Raw genomic sequence first — 17,958 nt, forward strand, 5'->3', positions numbered from 1 at the left:
CTAATTGGTGGTAGTGTTTTGAGCACATTCCCTGAGACACCTATCAAGCACTTCATATAACCAATTTTATTTGGTATTTTTTGGATTGGACTGGATTCATATAAATAGCACCTTTATTCATGAACTGCACTTTACCCACATTTTTATATGCACATTGAAGATATTTGTTGTATCTTTTTAGCACATTGTCACTTTATTTAATACTTGAAAATATTTTTATATAGCGCTGTATCTTTACATATGTATTGTCTATTTATACTTTTTTAGTGAGAAAGTTTTATGATATAGCTGCTGTATATTGCATAATTGCACAGTTGTTTGGGTACTCTGAGTACCTGTCATCAGAGTACCCGAGTACTTGTCATCAGAGTACCCGAGTACCTGTCATCGGAGTACCCTAGTACCTGTCATTGGAGTACCTGACTACCTGTCACCAGCCCATCAGAGTACCCAAGTACCTCTCTGTATCCCATCAGAATATCCGAGTACCTGTTTTCAGCCCAGAGTACCAAAGTACCTGTCTCCACCCCATCAGAGAACCCAATTACCTCTCTGCAGCCAATCAGAGTACCCAAGAACCTGTCACCAGCCCATCAGAGTACCCAAGTACCTCTCTGCAGCCCATCAGAGTACCCGAGTACCTGTCTCCAGCCCTTCAGAGTACCTGAGTATATATCTGCAGCCCAATAGAGTACCTGAGTACCTGTCTCCTGCCCATCAAAGTGCCTGGGTACCTGTCTCCAGCCCATCAGAGTACCCGAGTACCTCTCTGTAGCCCATCAGAGTACCTGAGTACCTGTCTCCAGCCCAGAGTACCCGAGTACCTATCTCCAGCCCAGAGTACCCGAGTACCTGTCTCTAGCCCATCAGAATGCCCAAGTATCTCTCTGAAGCCCATCAGAGTACCCGAGTTCCTTTCTGTAGCCGATCAGTGTACCTGAGTACCTGTCTGCAGCCCATCAGAGTACCTGAGTACCTATCTGCAGCTCATCAGAATACCTGAGTACCTATCTGCAGCCCATGCCTCCTAGATTGTGTTGGGGTGTTTGCTTTCCAAAATGGGGTAATTTTGTGGGGGTTTCCATTGTCTTGGTGTTCCAGGGCCTTCAAAAGTGTGATTGGTTGTAACAAAATTATATGTGTAATTTATGCTCCTAGAACACCTGACGGTGCTCCTTGCATGTTGGGTCTCTGTATGTGGCTATGCTGTGACAAAGTTTCACACATGTGGTATCGCCATACTCAGGAGGAGTAGCAGAGTGTATTTTGGGGTGTCATTTTTGCTATGTACATGCTATGTGTTAGAAATATCTTATAAATTGACAACATTGTGTAAAAAAAAAATGCGTTTTCATTTTCTTTCGACATTTTCCAAAAATTGTGGAAAAAAATGACATGTTCAAAAGAATCATTATGCCTCATAGAATATACATTGGGGTGTTAGCTTTCCGAAATTGGGTCATTTTGTGGGTAATTCCATTGTCCTGGTGCTCCAGGGCCTTCAAAATGTGATAGGTCGTTAGGAAATTATATGTGTAATTTATCCTCCTAGAACACCTGACGGTGCTCCTTGAATGTTGGGCCTCTGTATGTGGCTATGCTGTGACAAAGTCCCACATATGTGGTATCGCCATACCCAGGAGGAGTAGCAGAATGTATTTTGGGGTTTAATTTGTAGGAGGGGAGGGAGGCATCCCTCTGTCAGAACACAATAGCACAGCAGGGGAGATATCTGTACTAACATCAGATTGTTAGTACAGGGGCTCCGATCTGAGCTAGTAGTGTGTACTGAGCTTTAGGGAGACAACTTGAAGGTTGGGATGTGGAAATTTCAGCCCAGAGAGAAGCAGAGATATCAAGCCAAGGTTTATCAGCTGACAAATCTGCTGTACCAAAGGGGAGTTAGCACGTTTCCAATCCAGCAGAATAACCTTGCAGGCACAAAAAATAAATGAAAAAAATCAGGTGAACCATAAAATGACTTTGAGTTTGTAGTATAAAACCATTAAAGATACCCACTAAACCCAAGTCTGTCCTCATTACCATGCTAAACAAGAAGCCCAGCCTCTACACCTTTAACCTGTTGCTAACATAGGCATAGGCCTGGGCACACCCTGATCACTAAGGTTGCCAACTACACAGTGTCTGTAAAAAGCTTGGAGCTCCAGTTGCTCCGCGTCTCTGCTGCTTCCTCAGCCAATGAGAATGACACTGTACCCACCCCCTTCCCCAGCATGCCTTATTTGACTTTAGAACAGGAGGTGTCGGCAGCTGGAGCGGGCGGTAGAGAAAGGAGGAAAAAGAGCCTGCCGTGTGGGATGGACTTCAGCCTACCAGGGTAAGGTAAGCTGAGCTGAGCACAATGTAGTCAGTCAGTACACATACATACACACACATGCATGTGTGCTTGAGCTTAGGTGTGCACACCCTGATGCAATAGGCTGCACACACCTATGATTGTTGGGATACACAGTGTTCAAATCTAGCTACAATTGATAATGCAGATCTGTCATTACAGTACAGACAGAGTTAATTATGGCAAACACAGCTGCCCAGCCCCCTCATAAACATATCTTGGATTTTTCCTTGCTTGAGGATCCAGAATACACCTTTTGAAAACGTAAACTGCAATTTTTAATTTATTAACACTCCAGGGATCTGAGAGGAGAGAAACACATAGAGCAGCTATGCCTGCCCCTTTCCGCTGCTGCCCATTCACAGAAGCCTTTGTATTTTGTGAATGTGTTCTGATAAAACAAAGGCTTCTGTGAATGGGTAGGAGGAAGGAAAGGGTGGGCATAGCAGCTGCAGCGACTCTCCTGTTCAAGATGCATAGCTCAGAAGGATCAGCATTGGTCTCCCAGGACTAAAGCGTTAGCTGTCTTCCAGGAGTACTATAAAGCTGTCAGATAAAAATAATAGAGCTAAGCCCAGAAAGTGTCCCGCACCTTGCTGGTCTTAACTCATAGTGTGCCTTCATTAATTACAAAGGAGCTGAATTCCTGGGGTTTAGCTTTAAGCTCAATTGCACCTTTAACCACTTGCCGACCAGCCAGATTGGCAGGTTCCTGCGAATCACCGTACCTGTACGGCGGTCCATGGGAGCGATCCTGTGGGCACGCGTGCCAGCAGGGAAGCCGATCCAGGGAGCTGGCGGCCACGATTGCCGCCGGGAACCCAAGATTGCTCCCCGTGAAGAGAGAACAGCCGTCTGCTATTGAAAACACAGCAGACCGTTGTTCTCTATGGAATCAATGCAGAGCTCCTGTGATCCTCCCATTTAGGAACACACGTCTCTGTATTGATTTCATAAGCCCACCCCCCCAGTTAGAAAATACCCCCTAGGCTCACACTTAACCCTTTGATCGCCTCGGGTTAACCCCTTCCCTGCCAGTGTCATTATTACAGTAACAGTGCATATGTCACTGCCCCCCCCCCCCCCCCAAAAGTGTCAAAAATATCTGTTAGTGGTCCGATCTGTCCGCCGCAATGTCACAGTCTCGCTAAAAAACGCAGATCGCTGCCATTACTAGTAAAAAAAAAAATAATAATAATAAATAAATTTAATTTAATAAATAAAAATGACATAAATCTTTCCCCTAGTTTGTAGACGCGATAACTTTTGCTCAAACCAATCAAAATACGCTTATTGGGATTTTTTTACCAAAAATATGTAGCAGAATACAAATTGATCTAAAATGATGAAAAAATTTGATTTTTTTTTGGGGGGGGGGAAGTGAAAAATATTGTTTTTTTTTTTTCAGAATTGTCATTCTTTTTTTGTTTATAGCGCAAAAAAAAAAATCGCACAGGTGATCAAATCTCACCAAAAGAAAGCTCTGTTTGTGGGGAAAAAAAGACATCAATTTTAACTGGGTACAGCGTCGCACGACTGCGCAATTGCCCGTCAAGTTAACGCAGTGTCGAATCGCATTAAGGTCATTAAAGCGGAGTTCCACCCTGGAATTTTTTTTTTTTTAAAAATACCCCCGGGACAGTCAGGGCTAGTGCATTCCACAATGGCTAGCCCCTGATCTGTCCCGGGTTGCACTTACCTGTTAGGACAAATACTTACCTTGAAAACGTCTTGTCCAGCGCTGCCATCTCAGATGTGGGCAGCTTGAAGCCAGCGAGATCCTCTTCGGGGTCCTCTTCCGCCTTCTTCGGTCCCACGATGCCCTGCGCCGGCCCCGACGTCACTTCCGGGTCGCGCGCGTCATCCCTCCACAGCTTCTGGGCATGCCCAGAAGCTGTTTAGAAGGGGATGACGCGCGCGCCCCGGAACTGACGTCGGGGCCGGTGCAGGCGCAATGATTCCTGGGAGCTATGACGTTCAGCTCCCAGGAATCATTGCAGAGGCAGGAAGTGATGACGGGCCGCGGCCGAGGAAGGAGGAAGAAGGAAGTAAGGTAAGTATATTTTCTTCGCTACGAGGTAAGTAAAAAAAAAAATGTGATTATCCATTTCTTTTTCAGGTGACCCGGAGCGAGAAGATGGAGGTAAGTATAAAATTAGGGTGGAACTCCACTTTAAGGGGGAAAATCTTCCGGTCCAGAAGTGGTTAAAAAGAACCTAATTCCAACTCTTCTGATTGCCATTGTCAGAATTTTGCAGAATTCCCTATATTTTCAACAAAATTTAAGGAAAATAAAAACTCTCAATTTGGCTTATAGTTACATAGTTACATATAGTTACACAATAGTTGAGGTTAAATAAAGGCAATAGTCCATCCAGTTCAACCCGTGTAGGTGTGCGTGGACCTATTAATTTCTCATACCCCTGAATGTTTTGTTCTTGGAGATGTATGTCCAAGAGTCTTTTAAATGTAGCCATACTCCCTGCAGTTACAGCCATTTGTGGAAGAGTTCCACAATCTTATTGACCTTACTGTAAAGAACCCCCTGCGTAGCCTGAGGTTAAATCACTTCTCCTCTAATCGCATTGTATGTCCTTGGGTCCTCATGCAATCCTTGCGACTGAATCATTTTTTTCCTATGCTGAGATCACCGTTGAGGTATTTGTAAATTGCTATCATGTCCCCTCTCAGGCGTCTCCTCTCTAGGGAGAATAAATCGAGCGCTTGTAATCGCTTCTCATAATTTAGGTCCTCCAATCCCCTAATTAGCTTAGTTGCTCTAGTTTGAACTCTTTTCAGTTCCAACACATCCTTTCTGAGGATTGGCGACCAGAACTGGACAGAATACTCCCGGTGTGGCCGGACCAGAGTTTTAGAAAGTGGTATAATTATAGTTTTATCTCTGGAATACATCCCCTTTCTTATGCATGCCAATATTCTGCCGGCTTTGGCAGCTGCAGCTTGACATTGCATGCTATTACTTAGTCTATCTTCAGCTAAGACTCCCAGATCTTTCTCCATTCTTGATGCCCCCAGAGGTTCCCCCCCTAACACGTATTTTGCGTTTATGTTTTTATTTCCCAAGTGCAGTACCTTACACTTTTCCACATTAACCACTTTAACACTGCTCACGTTGCTGCTACTGCAGCAAGGTGGCAGCCCTGTGTCCAGCGACGTAGACCTACGTCGCTGGACTCCTCCCTGTCTCGGCGGGGCGTGCGCGCCACCGGAGGCTCGCTCCCGCTGTGTTTAGACACAGCAGGAGTCGGTGGGAGGAGGAGACACGGCGATCGCCGTCTCTCTTCCCCGATCTTCGGGGAAAGAGTGAGAAAATCCGCCCGCTTGTGTAAACAAAGCAGGCGGATCTTCTCTGACAGACAGGGAGAGATCACAGGATTCAGCATAGCTGAACCTGCGATCTGTGTCTGTGTCACAGAACCCCCCTCCCCCCACACACATCAGTAAGCATGAGGCACACATTTAACCCCTTGAGCACCAACAGTGTTAACCCCTTCCCTGCCAGTGTCATTATTACAGTAGCAGTGCATATTTTTAGCACTGATTACTGTAGTAATGTCACTGGTCCCCCCAAAAGTGTCAAAAATGTCAGTTAGAAGTCTGATCTGTCTGCCGCAATGCCACCATTACTAGTAAAAAAAAAACAATAAAAATTACAAATCTTTGCCGTTGTTAGTAACTTTTGCCCAAACCAATCAAAATACGCTTATTGCTATTATTTTTTACCAAAAATATGTAGCAGAAAACAAATTGGCCTAAAATGTTAAAAAAAATTTGATTTATAAATTTTTTGGGGGGAATGTTATATATCAGAATGTGAAAAATATTTTTTTTTTTTTTTCAAAATTGTCGCTCTTTTTTTCAAAAATTAAAAATCGCAAAGGTGATCAAATACCACTAAAAGAAAGCTCTATTTGTGGGGAAAAAAAGGACATAAATTTCATTTGGGTACAGCGTTGCACGACCGCGCAATTGTCAAAGACATGTAGCTAAATACATTTTGGCCTAAATATATGACAAAAATTGAATATATTGGATATTTTTTAACTTTCAAAATAGAAGATGTCAATTTTTCGCACAATTTTCGCTCTTTTTTTATTAACACCACAAAAAATAAAAAGCGTAGAGGTGATCAAATACCACCAAAAGGAAGCTCTATTTGTGGGGAAAAAAAGGACGTAAATTTTGTTTGGGTACAGCGTTGCATGACCGCGCAATTGTCAGTTAAAGTCACGCCAAGTTGAAAAAAAGTGGCCTGGTCATTAAGCAGGAAAATCCTCCGGTCTTAAAGTGGTTAAACCTCATTTTCCATGTAGTTGCCCACTCTGTTATTTTGTTCAGGTCATTCTGTAAGATTTCTGCATCATGATGTGAAGGAGCATAAAATGTGGGAGTCTCAATGCTACATTTAGTATAAATACACTATTCTGCTTACCTGTATAATAATAATCATTCATTAGGTATGTACCTCAGCATTGGTTCATTCCTTCTTTGATTGTGGATTGGACCCCGGTACCCTTTGAAAGGGTCTAGAAATCCAGAGGTTCCTACAAAGCAGTGTAAACCACACAGCTGCTGTTGCTGCCGAGTCAGTGAATGGAAAAACAAACAGAATCATGAACATGCGAAAAGCAAGCGCAGGATATAAAGTGTGTTACTAGTTTATCTGCTAGTACTAAAAACAGACCAAGAGATTATCTCTTCTCCTTGATCGGGTTGTGGGTATGTACAACAGTTCCTGTAACTGGGAGCAGAGGTAAAGGACATTGTGAGTTCAGATAGAAATCCTTTATCTGCTTGGGTAACATTGGGGGGCTTCCCACCTCCAATCACTGTCACCTTGAATTATTAGTGACCCTGTACTTGACAGTGCTTTTGACTCCGTTCACACATGTGCGACTTGCTATGCGACTTTGGACACATAAAGTCGCAGTCCATTGAATTCAGTGGAACCTGTTCAAATCTATGCAACTTAAAGTTGCAACGACTTTCAAAAGGTTTCTGCCCTACTTTGATGCGACTTGAGTACCAGAGAGTGTAAAAGTTGCATCAAAGTCGCAATCGAACTCATGCATTTTTGGAGTCGAACAAGTGTGAAAGGAGCCTAATAGACTGAAACTACTACACTATATGAGTATCATTTGGGCTCCCATTGGGTGTGCTTTTTTTGCATAGTGCCTCACTGTACTGAGCAGGGGTGGCCCGTCCATTGAGGGCGAAGGGACGCCGGCCCCCTAATCTACATGCAGTGCGCCGGACACATGGATTCCAATAGGGTATTTTTTTTTTTTTTTAAGCATGTGATTAGAGCCAGAGGCTCTAATAGGCTTCAGAAAAGGGTGGGCTCGGGGCGCAGACCACTGCGCCCCGAGCCCACCCAATTGTGTGACAATAGCAAATGAATATTCGCTATTGTCACACTGACTCTCCTCCCAGCCAATCATTAAGAGGGTTGTGAGACCCCTTTCCTGATTGGCTGAAAAGGGAAGCAATCTTGATCTTACTGGCCAGTGGCCAGGGAGAGGCAGAAGACACACGGCGGCTGGATGAGGACAGCGGCTCAGCCATCCAGCACTCCCCGCCTCCCGACAGGAGGAAGGAGGCAGAGGGGAGGAGGAGGAATGTGTCACCTGACTGACTGACCCGACGACCCGACGGACTGGGGGGGATGCACATTGGTTTGTCCCCCCCGAATTACCGAGCACCAGCCGCCACTGGTATTGATGACCACCATTCAACCAATATACCAGGGCGGGGCACCTCTTCGCTTCTGAGTAATGATCTAAGGCGCAGTATTATTTATCATCTGGTGAGTGCATAGATTGGTGGAGGTGCACGTGTGTGAAAAATCGTTTTCAACCACATTGGGTGATGTTTATTTCATGCCAGTTGTCTTCTGATTTCTGGTGAGTGGCTAGACACGTCACACACATTGCTGGATTCTTTTTGGTTCACATTGAAGAATTGTTGGAGTCCAATGATAGAAATACATGTTGGGACTTTATTTATTGACTGTTACATAGGGATGGGCGAACGGTTCAGCCCGAGCATGAGTTTCGGGCCGAACATTTGCCTGTTTGGCCGTTCGCCAAACACCCAAATTTGCAGGGTGTTCACTGGGTGTTTGCTCCCCCCGAACAGGGGGGTGTACGCCCCATCCGTACTGTTACATATTGAACACAGGAAAGCGCTGCAAACCTTTTGTTATTTTATATGTATGGGTAAGATCCACCTCTGACTCCCCTTAGGACAACTCTTTTATTGCTAATAATAAGGCACCATTATCCACTCAACATTTGTCTTTGACCAAAATTATCCAGAAGAAGGATGTTTCTAGCCACTTGACCTTTGGAAGATTTACCCCCTTCATGACCAAGCCATTTTTTGCAATACCGCACTGCGTTACTTGAACTGGAAATTACGCAGTCATGTGAAATTGTACCCAAAAAAAATGTATGTCATTTTTTTTTTCCAGAAATAGAGCTTTCTTTTAGTGGTATTTGATCACCTCTGCAGTTTTAATTCTTTCCGCTATAGACAAAAAAAGACTGACAATTTTGAAAACAAAAAATTATATATTTTTTTTCTGCTATAAAACATATCCAATAAAAAAACTGAAAAAAATCAAATTTCTTCATAAATTTAGACCAGTATGTATTCTGCTACATTATTATTATACAGGATTTATAGAGCGCCAACAGTTTGCGCAGCGCTTTACAATGTGAGGGAGGACAATACAGTTACAATACAGTTCAAAACAGGAGGAACTAGAGGGCCCTGCTCGTTAGAGCTTACAATCTAGAAGGGAGGGTCAAGTGAAACAAGTGCTACATGTTTTTGTAAAAAAAAAAAAAAATAAATAAATAAAAATACCAATAAGTGTAGATTGATTGGCTTGCACAAAAGTTATAATGTCTACAAACTATGGGGTATATTTATGAAATTTTTATTTATTTACATTTTTTTTAATACTAGTAATGGCAGTGATCAGCGACTGAGCCCTCGTTCACACTGAACGCAGGTTTGAAAATGTGCAAGTTCAGCTGAACTCGCATGATTTCAAACCCACATTTCGATGCAAGTTCGGGTGATTTGAATGACATCTGTGCGGGTTCTCGCACAGATGTCTATTGAAATTGCAACCGAAGTCGCCAAAAGTAGTGAAGGAACTACTTTTAGAAATCGGTGCTGTGCCACAAAGTCAACGTCGCACCTATTGGGACAGTGCCGTTGCCGGCAATAGGCTGCGATCTGACAGGTCAAAATGCACCAGTGTGAACGGGGGCTTATAGCAGGACTATGATATTGCGGCGGACAATCTGACATTAATGGACACTTTTGACACTTTGCGGGAACCAGTGACACTAATACAGTGATCAGTACTAAAAATATGCACTGTCACTGTACTAATGACACTGGGTGATCAAAGGGTTAACTGTGTGCCTAGCCAGTGTTTGTGTGTACTGTGTGTGGTGCTTTTATTAGGGGAAGAGATGGATTTTATTACCTGCTTTGCAGGAGCACAAAATCCATCCCTTCCTCCCCTGTCAGATCGGGTATCTGCCTTGTTTACATAGGCAGATCCCCATTATGTGTTGTTTACCGACGATCAGCGGGTGCTGGAGGACATTGAGTAGCCGGCAACCGAAGATCGGCGGCATGCGGGTGCCCCCTGCAGACGGAAGTCCAAAATCATGCATATTTAGGTGATCTAGCGCACAGCTGCCACCCTGTAACAGTACAACTGCTATGGGGTGGACGGTAAGCAGTTAATGGGGGCGGGGGGGAAACTACTGACTGGTGTTTTGCTAGAATTAAAGTACAACTAAAGGCAAGTTTTTCATTCATTTTGAAAAGAGCAAGGGAGGATTATAACAATACCTCCCAACCATACCTGATTTCCTAGGACTTTTCTGGAATTTGATCCATGTCCTGGCAAATCAGATCTAAAACCCAGAACAACCGCAGTGTGTGTGGGGCTGCAAGCTACGAGCTACACTGTCTTTGCATGGCAGCCTGCATCTCTCCTCGGCTGCCTCTGATACACAGACAGTGCAGAGTGGAGTGCACTGAACCCGCCCCTCCTCCTCCTGTGTTTCCCTGTGCACAGAGGAGAAGATGGGGAGCAGTACAACACTCAGCCAGAACGCTGCTGATCTGAGGTCAATGATGATTTCTATGTACACTAAACTTGCAGAGGAGGGAGCAATGGAGAAGAGGGTGAGAGGGGGGAAGGATGGAACTGAGATGGGATCAGAGGGAAGGATGGAGCGGGGATGGGATCAGGGGGAATGGATAGAGTTGGGATGGGATCGGGGGATGGATGGAGCCAAGATTAGATCAGGGGAATGGATGGAGCTGGGATGATATTGGGGGAATGGATTGAGAGGGGATGGGATCAGGGGAATGGATGGAGCCAGGATGGGATCGAGGGGGAATGGATGGAGCTGGGATTGGATTGGGGTGGTGGATGGAGTGGGAATGAGATCAGAAAGGTGGATGGAGCCGGGATGGGATCATGGAGAATGGATGGAGTTTGGATGGGATCAGGGGAATGTATGGAGCCAGGATGAGATTGAAGGAATGGATAGAGTTGGGATGGGATCGGGGATGGATGGAGCCAGGATTCGATAAGGGTGATGGATGGAGCAGGAAAGAGATCAGGGTGGTGGATGGAGCTGGAATGGGATCGAGGTGGTGGATGGAGCTGGAATGGGATCAGGATGGTGAATGGACCTAGGATGGGATCGGGGGGAATGGATGGAGCTGGGATAGGATCAGGGAATGGATGGAGCCGGCATTGGATCAGAGGAATGGATTGAGCTGGGATGGGATCAGGGGAATAGATGAAACTGGGATCGGGGGAATGGATGGAGCCAGGATTGGATTGTGGTGGTGGATGGGGCTGTGATTGGATCAGGGTGGTGGATAGAGTCGGGATTGGATTGTGGTGGTGGATGGAGCCAGGATGGGATTGGGGGAATGGATGGAGCTGGGGTGGGAACGGGGGGAATAGATGGAGCCAGGATGGGATCAGGGGAATGGATGGATTTGGGATGGGATTGGGGGAATATTTAAAGCTCGGATAGGATTAGGAAAATAGATGGAGCCAGAATGGGATCGGGGGAATGTATGGAGCTGAAATGCAATCCAGGGAATAGATAAAGCTGGTATGGGATTGGGGAAATAGATGGAGGCGGGACTGGATTGCGGGAATGGATGGAGTTTAAATGGGATTGGGGAAATGGATGGAGTTTGCATGAGATCGGGGAATGGATAAAGCTGGGATGGGATCGGGGGAATAGATGTAGCCGAAATGGAATCAGGGGAATGGATGGAGCTGGAATGGGATCAGGGGAATGGATGGAGTTTGGCTGGAATGGGAGAATGGATGGAGACAGGATGGGATTGAGGTGGTGGATGGAGCAGGGATGGGATCACGAGAATAGATAGAGCTGGGATGGGATCAGAGGAATCGATGGAGCTGGGATGGAATCGGGAGGAATGGATGTAGTCAAAATGGGATCGGGGGAATGGATGAAGCTGGAATGGGATCAGGGGAAGGGATGGAGTTGGGCTGGAATGGGAGAATGGTTGGAGATAGGATGCGATTGAGGTGGGGGATGGAGCAAGGATGGGATCAAGAGAATAGATGGAGCTGGGATGGGATCGGAGAAATGGATGGAGTTGGGATGGGATTGGGGGAATGGATGGAGCCAGAATGGGATCAGGGGAATGGATGGAGCCAGAATGGGATCAGGAGAATGGATGGAGCCAGGATGGAATTTGGGAAATATATGGAGCCCGGATGGGATTGGGGAATGGATGGAGCCGGAATGTGATTGGGGTAATGGGATTGGGGGAATGGATGGAGTCAGGATGGAATCAGGGGAATAGATGAAGCTTGGATGGAATCGGGGAATGAGTGTCCCTCATTCTGAAGTTCAAATTTTGGGAGGTATGTTATAACCCCTGCCAGTTTGTTTTTTTTCGGTCTCTGTGTCCCATTGGGGAGATTTCTCCTCACTTCCTTTCCCATAGCTAAAACAGGAAGTGGGAGGAAATCCCTCCAAACTGCGGGAGTACTGGGTTGTCTCCAGAACTAGTGACCCTGTTGGAGTATATTCCCTCTATTTCTATTCTGGTGACAACCCACAATTTGGGATTTTACTTTCATATCTGCCAACTTTTGAACTTCAGGACGAGTGACACTCAACGGAGAAGGTGATCTGGGGCACACACAGTGGCAAGATGTAGGTGTGGCCAAACTCTTAACAGTGGGAGGGGTTTAAGGAATGTGGCTAAACAAAATCTGGGCTTTAGGGTACAGGGGTCAGCAGGACAGAAGACAGGAGTCTGTAGGGAAGGGTAAAGGGGTAAGCAGGATGGAGAACAGGAGTCAGTAGGGAAGGGTAAATGGGTACGCAGGACAGAGGACAGGAGTCAGTAGGGCAGGGTACAGGGGTCAGCAGGACAGAGGACAGTAGTTAGTAGGGCAGGGTACAGGGGTCAGCAGGACAGAGGACGGGAGTCAGTAGGGCAGGGTAGAGGGGTCAGCAGGACGGAGGACAGGAGTCAGTAGGGAAGGGTACAGGGGTCAGCAGGACAGAGGACAGGAGTCAGTAGGGCAGGGCACAGGGGTCAGCAGGACAGAGGACAGGAGTCAGTAGGGAAGGGTACAGGGGTCAGCAGGACAGAGGACAGGTGTCAGTAGGGAAGGGTACAGGGGTCAGAAGGACAGAAGACAAGTTAGTAGGGAAGGGTACAGGGGTCAGCAGGATGGAGAACAGGAGTCAGTAGGGAAGGGTACATGGGTATGCAGGACAGAGGACAGGACTCAGTAGGGGACAGGGGTCAACAGGAAAGAAGACAGAAGTCAGTAGGGCAGGGTACAGGGGTCAGCAGGACGGAGGACAGGAGTCAGTACGGAAGGGTACAGGGGTCATCAGGATGGAGGACAGTAGTTAGTAGGGCAGGGTACAGGGGTCAGCAGGATGGAGGACGGGAGTCAGTAAGGCAGGGTACAGGGGGTCAAATCCTCCATTCTTCCTCTTAAACAAAATCCTCCCACCCCCTCCAAGCACAAATCCCCCCCCCCCCCCCTTCATTCCTCCTCTTAGCAAGAATACCCCCCCCCCCCCAAATTAACCTTCCCTGTACAAATAGCCCTCACCCGTCAAAAACCTCTCCCCCTCATGTCATACCAAAGCTCCTCCATACAGCACATGACACAGGTCGGATCCATAGATCAAATTGTACACTGTATGATTACCACTTGCCATCCACATTTCCTGCTGCCAGAAGATTAGCTGCTATTGGAGGACACAAGGGGCACTAATTATACCGTGTCCAGTCCAGTTTATGGATCCGGTGTCACCTGCCATATGGAGGATTACTGGAATGACAGGAGGGAGCGAGCACAGCCACCACCACTCCTCTTAGTGGCCAGGTACGCTATCCATGAGGGGGGGGGCACAGGCTTGCAGCAGCACAATTTTAATGATCAAGGCTAGATGCAAATGTACTAAAAAGACCAAAAGCACAGCCTGGGGCATTAGTACAAAAATTAAGCAACTGCAGATGATACAGCATTGTAATTTTGCCAAGTAGCAGGACAGTTTTATTCAGGGGTAATGGGCCTAACTGGTGTACAGTGCATCCTAAAAGTATTCGCAGCACTTCACATTTTCCACATTTTGTTATGTTACAGCCTTATTTCAAAATGGATAAAATGTATTATTTTCCTCCAAATTCTACAAACAATCCCCCATAATGACAACGTGAAAGAAGTTTGTTTGAAATATTTGCAAATTTATTAAAAATAAAAAAGGAAACAAAATCCCAAGTACATACTTTAAGTATTCAGAGCCTTTGCTCAATACTTTGGTGATGCAGCTTTGGCACAAATTACAGCCTCAAGTCTTTTTGAGTATGATGCTACAAGCTTGGCACACCTATTTTTGGGTAGTTTCTCCCATTCTTTTTTTGCAGGACCTCTCAAGCTCCATCAGGTTGGATGGGGAGCGTCGGTGCACAGCCATTTTCAGATCTCTCCAGAGATATTCAATCAGGTTCAAGTCTGGGCTCTGGCTGGGCCACTAAAAGACATTCAGAGTTGTCCCTCTGCCCCACAGAGTTGTAGCCACTCCTTTGTTATCTTGGCTGTGTGCTTAGGGTCATTGTCCTGTTGGAAGATGAACCTTCCCCCAGTCTGAGGTCCAGAGCGCTCTGGAGCAGGTTTTCATCAAGGATGTCTCTTTACCTTACTGCATTCATCTTTCCCTCCATCCTGACTAGTCTCCCAGTTCTTGCTGCTGAAAAACATCCCCAAAGCATGATGCTGCCATCACCATGCTTCACTGTAGGGATGGTATTGGCCTGTACCCAAATAAAATTGATGTCCTTTTTTCCCCACAAACAGAGCTTTCTTTTGGTGGTATTTGATCACCTCTGCGATTTTTATTTTTTGCGCTATAAACAAAAAAAGAGAGACAATTCTAAAAAAAAAAAAAAAACAATATTTTTTCTTTCTGCTATATAACATTCCCAATAAAAACAAATTAAAAATCAAATTTTTTCATCCTCTTAGGCCAATTTGTATTCTGCTACTTATTTTTGGTAAAGAAAAATCCAAATAAATGTATTTTGGCTTGTGCAAAAGTTATCACGTCTACAAACTAGGGGAAAGATTTATGTCATTTTTATTTTTTTATTTATTTACTAGTATTCGCGGCGATCAGCGATTTTTAGCGGGACTGCAATATTGACAGATCGGACCCCTAACTGATATTTTTGACACTTTTGGGGGGACCAGTGACATTACTACAGTAATCTGTACTAATTAAACTGGCAGGGAAGGGGTTAACACCAGGGGTGATCAAAAGGTTAAATGTGTCCCTAGGGAGTGATATCTAACTCTGGGGGGATGGGCTTTCTGTATGAAAACAGAGACCTGTGTACTCAAATAAGAGGAACGCAGGATCCCTGTGTTCACAACTGACAGAACAGCGGTCTGCTGCGTTTACAATGGCAGACCGCTGTTCTGTCTCCACAAGGAGTGATTGCGGGTGCCCGGCAGCAGTCGCGGCCACCAGACCCCGCTAGTGGTCCCGCGAAGCGACGTACAGTTACATTATTTTGTGGGACAGAGCCGACCTGCCGCAGTGAAACTGCGGCGGGCGGTCTTTAAGTGTTTAAAGTGATATTAAAGGTTTTTTTTATTTTAAATAACAAACATGTTATACTTACCTGCTCTGTGCAGTGGTTTTGCACAAAGCATCCTCCATCTTCTGTTTCTCGGGTCCCTTGCCGGCGCTCCTGGTTCCTCCCCCTTGACCAGTGCCCCCAAAGAAAGCCCCTTGTAATGGAGGCACTGGTTCATGCTTCCTCCCAAGCCCCACTGTATGCATCCATATCATAAAGCTGCCCCCCCCCCCCCGCTCCCTCACTGGCTGTGATTGCTGTGTCTCGGCCAATGAGGAGAGAGAGACCTGGAACAGCCAAGGCTCCCATGCACATCGCTGGATTAAGAGGGGGCTCAGGTGAGCATTAGGGGGGGCTGTAGGGGGAGCAGCACATGGAGCACATGGAAGTTTTTTTTACCTTCATGCATACAATGCATGAAGGAAAAAAACCTTCAGCCTTTATATCCGCTTTAAGAGAAGCTTTGCAGTTTTTTATCATAAAATAAAGGCCTTATCAATGTACAATAACGTACTTTGATGGTCAGTGTGAAAAATGACCCTTACATTGGAGGTCAGTGGGAAGAATGTCCCTTACATTGGAGGTCCGTGGGAAGAATGCTCCTTACATTGGAGGTCCGTGGGAAGAATGCTCCTTACATTGGTGATCAGTGGGAAGAATGCTCCTTACATTGGAGGTCGTGGGAAGAATGTCCCTTACATTGGAGGTCAGTGGGAAGAATGTCCCTTACATTGGAGGTCAGTGGGAAGAATGTCCCTTACATTGGAGGTCAGTGGGGAGAATGCTCCTTACATTGGAGGTCAGTGGTAAGAATGCTCCTTACATTGGAGGTCAATGGTAAGAATGCTCCTTACATTGGAGGTCAGTGGAAAGAATGCTCCTTACATTGGTGGTCAGTGGTGTTTGTGGTTACTTATCTGCAGGGCTTTTTTTCTCTGAGAATAACTGCAGGTACTTCCCTCTTCTTAATCACCCCTTGTCTCCACCCCCCACCCACCTCCGAGCGCTGCCCTTTGGTTCCACCCTCTACCCACCTCCCAGTACCCCCCCCCCCTTTAGAGAGTACAGAACCAAGTATCATGTTGTGGTTCTAGGTAATTTGTATGGAATTTGTTAATGATAACTAGTAAAGCAGTAAAATAGATCCCCTGGAATCAGCAACAGTAGACCCCCCAACAATAGATCCCCCAGCAACAATAAATCTTGCCCTGCAACAATAGAAAAAACAGTGAAATAGATCCCCTGCAAACAGCAACAATAGACCCCCAACAACAATAGCCCCCCAGCAACAATAAATCATCCCCTGCAACAATCGACCCCCCCCCCCAATAAATCCTCCCCTGCAACAATAGACCCCCCCCCCCAACAACAATAGGTCCCCAGCAACAATAGTTCGCCCAAGGAAAAATGAATCCTTAGCTGCAACAATAGACCCCCCCACAACAAAATGCCCTCCAGCAACAATAGATTCACCCCAGCAATAAAAAAAACCCCAGCAGCCAGCATCAATAGATCCTTTCAGCTCACCCCACTGGCCCCAGCATCTCTTTGCCCGTGCATACTTTCAGACTGGAGGTGCCGAAACTGCGTTCCCCCACGTTCCCGCTGAAAAAAATCCCTGCTTATCTGAGAATCACAAACTGTTTATTGCTCAAGGTAACCCTACCAACTTCTTAGAGAAACCCTAGGGTTCCATGAATCCCTGATTGAGAAAGGCTGCTATAGACTTATGTAAATCTTTGCCATTCGTTGTTACCTCCCCTAGTAACTGCATTATCTTTTCACAAAATTATTATTATTTGTATTATTATTATTATTATTAATAATAATAATTTAAAAAAATATTTTTATTTATCTGCTTTTTATATTCACCAGAACTCCTCAATACATTTACCCTTTCCTAAACAATTTATAGCCCATAGATTAACAATGAAATATATTATAATAACATTGTACTTTTGGAATATTTTTCCTTTTGGAACATCTCTTAGCTCATCAACTTTTTAATACAATATCTTTAACCACTTTACCGCTAAGTACTTGAATAGTACTGCGGCAAAGTGGCTCGTTCCCGTCTGACGACGTAGACCTACGTCGCCAGACTCCTCCCCTGTAGGCGGCGCTCGCGCACCGCCGGAGGCACGCTCCCGCTGTTTTCATTCACAGCGGGAGTCAGGCCAGGGGAGGAGCAGCGGCGATCGCCGCTGCTCTGCCCCGATCGTCGGGGATCTAGTGTGGAGATCCGCCCGCCTGTGTAAACACAAGCGGGCGGATCTCCTCGGTGACAGGGAGTGACAGATCGGACTGTTCAGCATAGCTGGACATCCGATCTGTCCCTGACTCACACAGTCACCTCCCCCCACACACGTCAGTAAGCACCA

This window comes from Pelophylax lessonae, assembly GCF_965119305.1.
Source record: "Pelophylax lessonae genome assembly, chromosome: 7".
Lineage (NCBI taxonomy): Eukaryota > Metazoa > Chordata > Amphibia > Anura > Ranidae > Pelophylax > Pelophylax lessonae.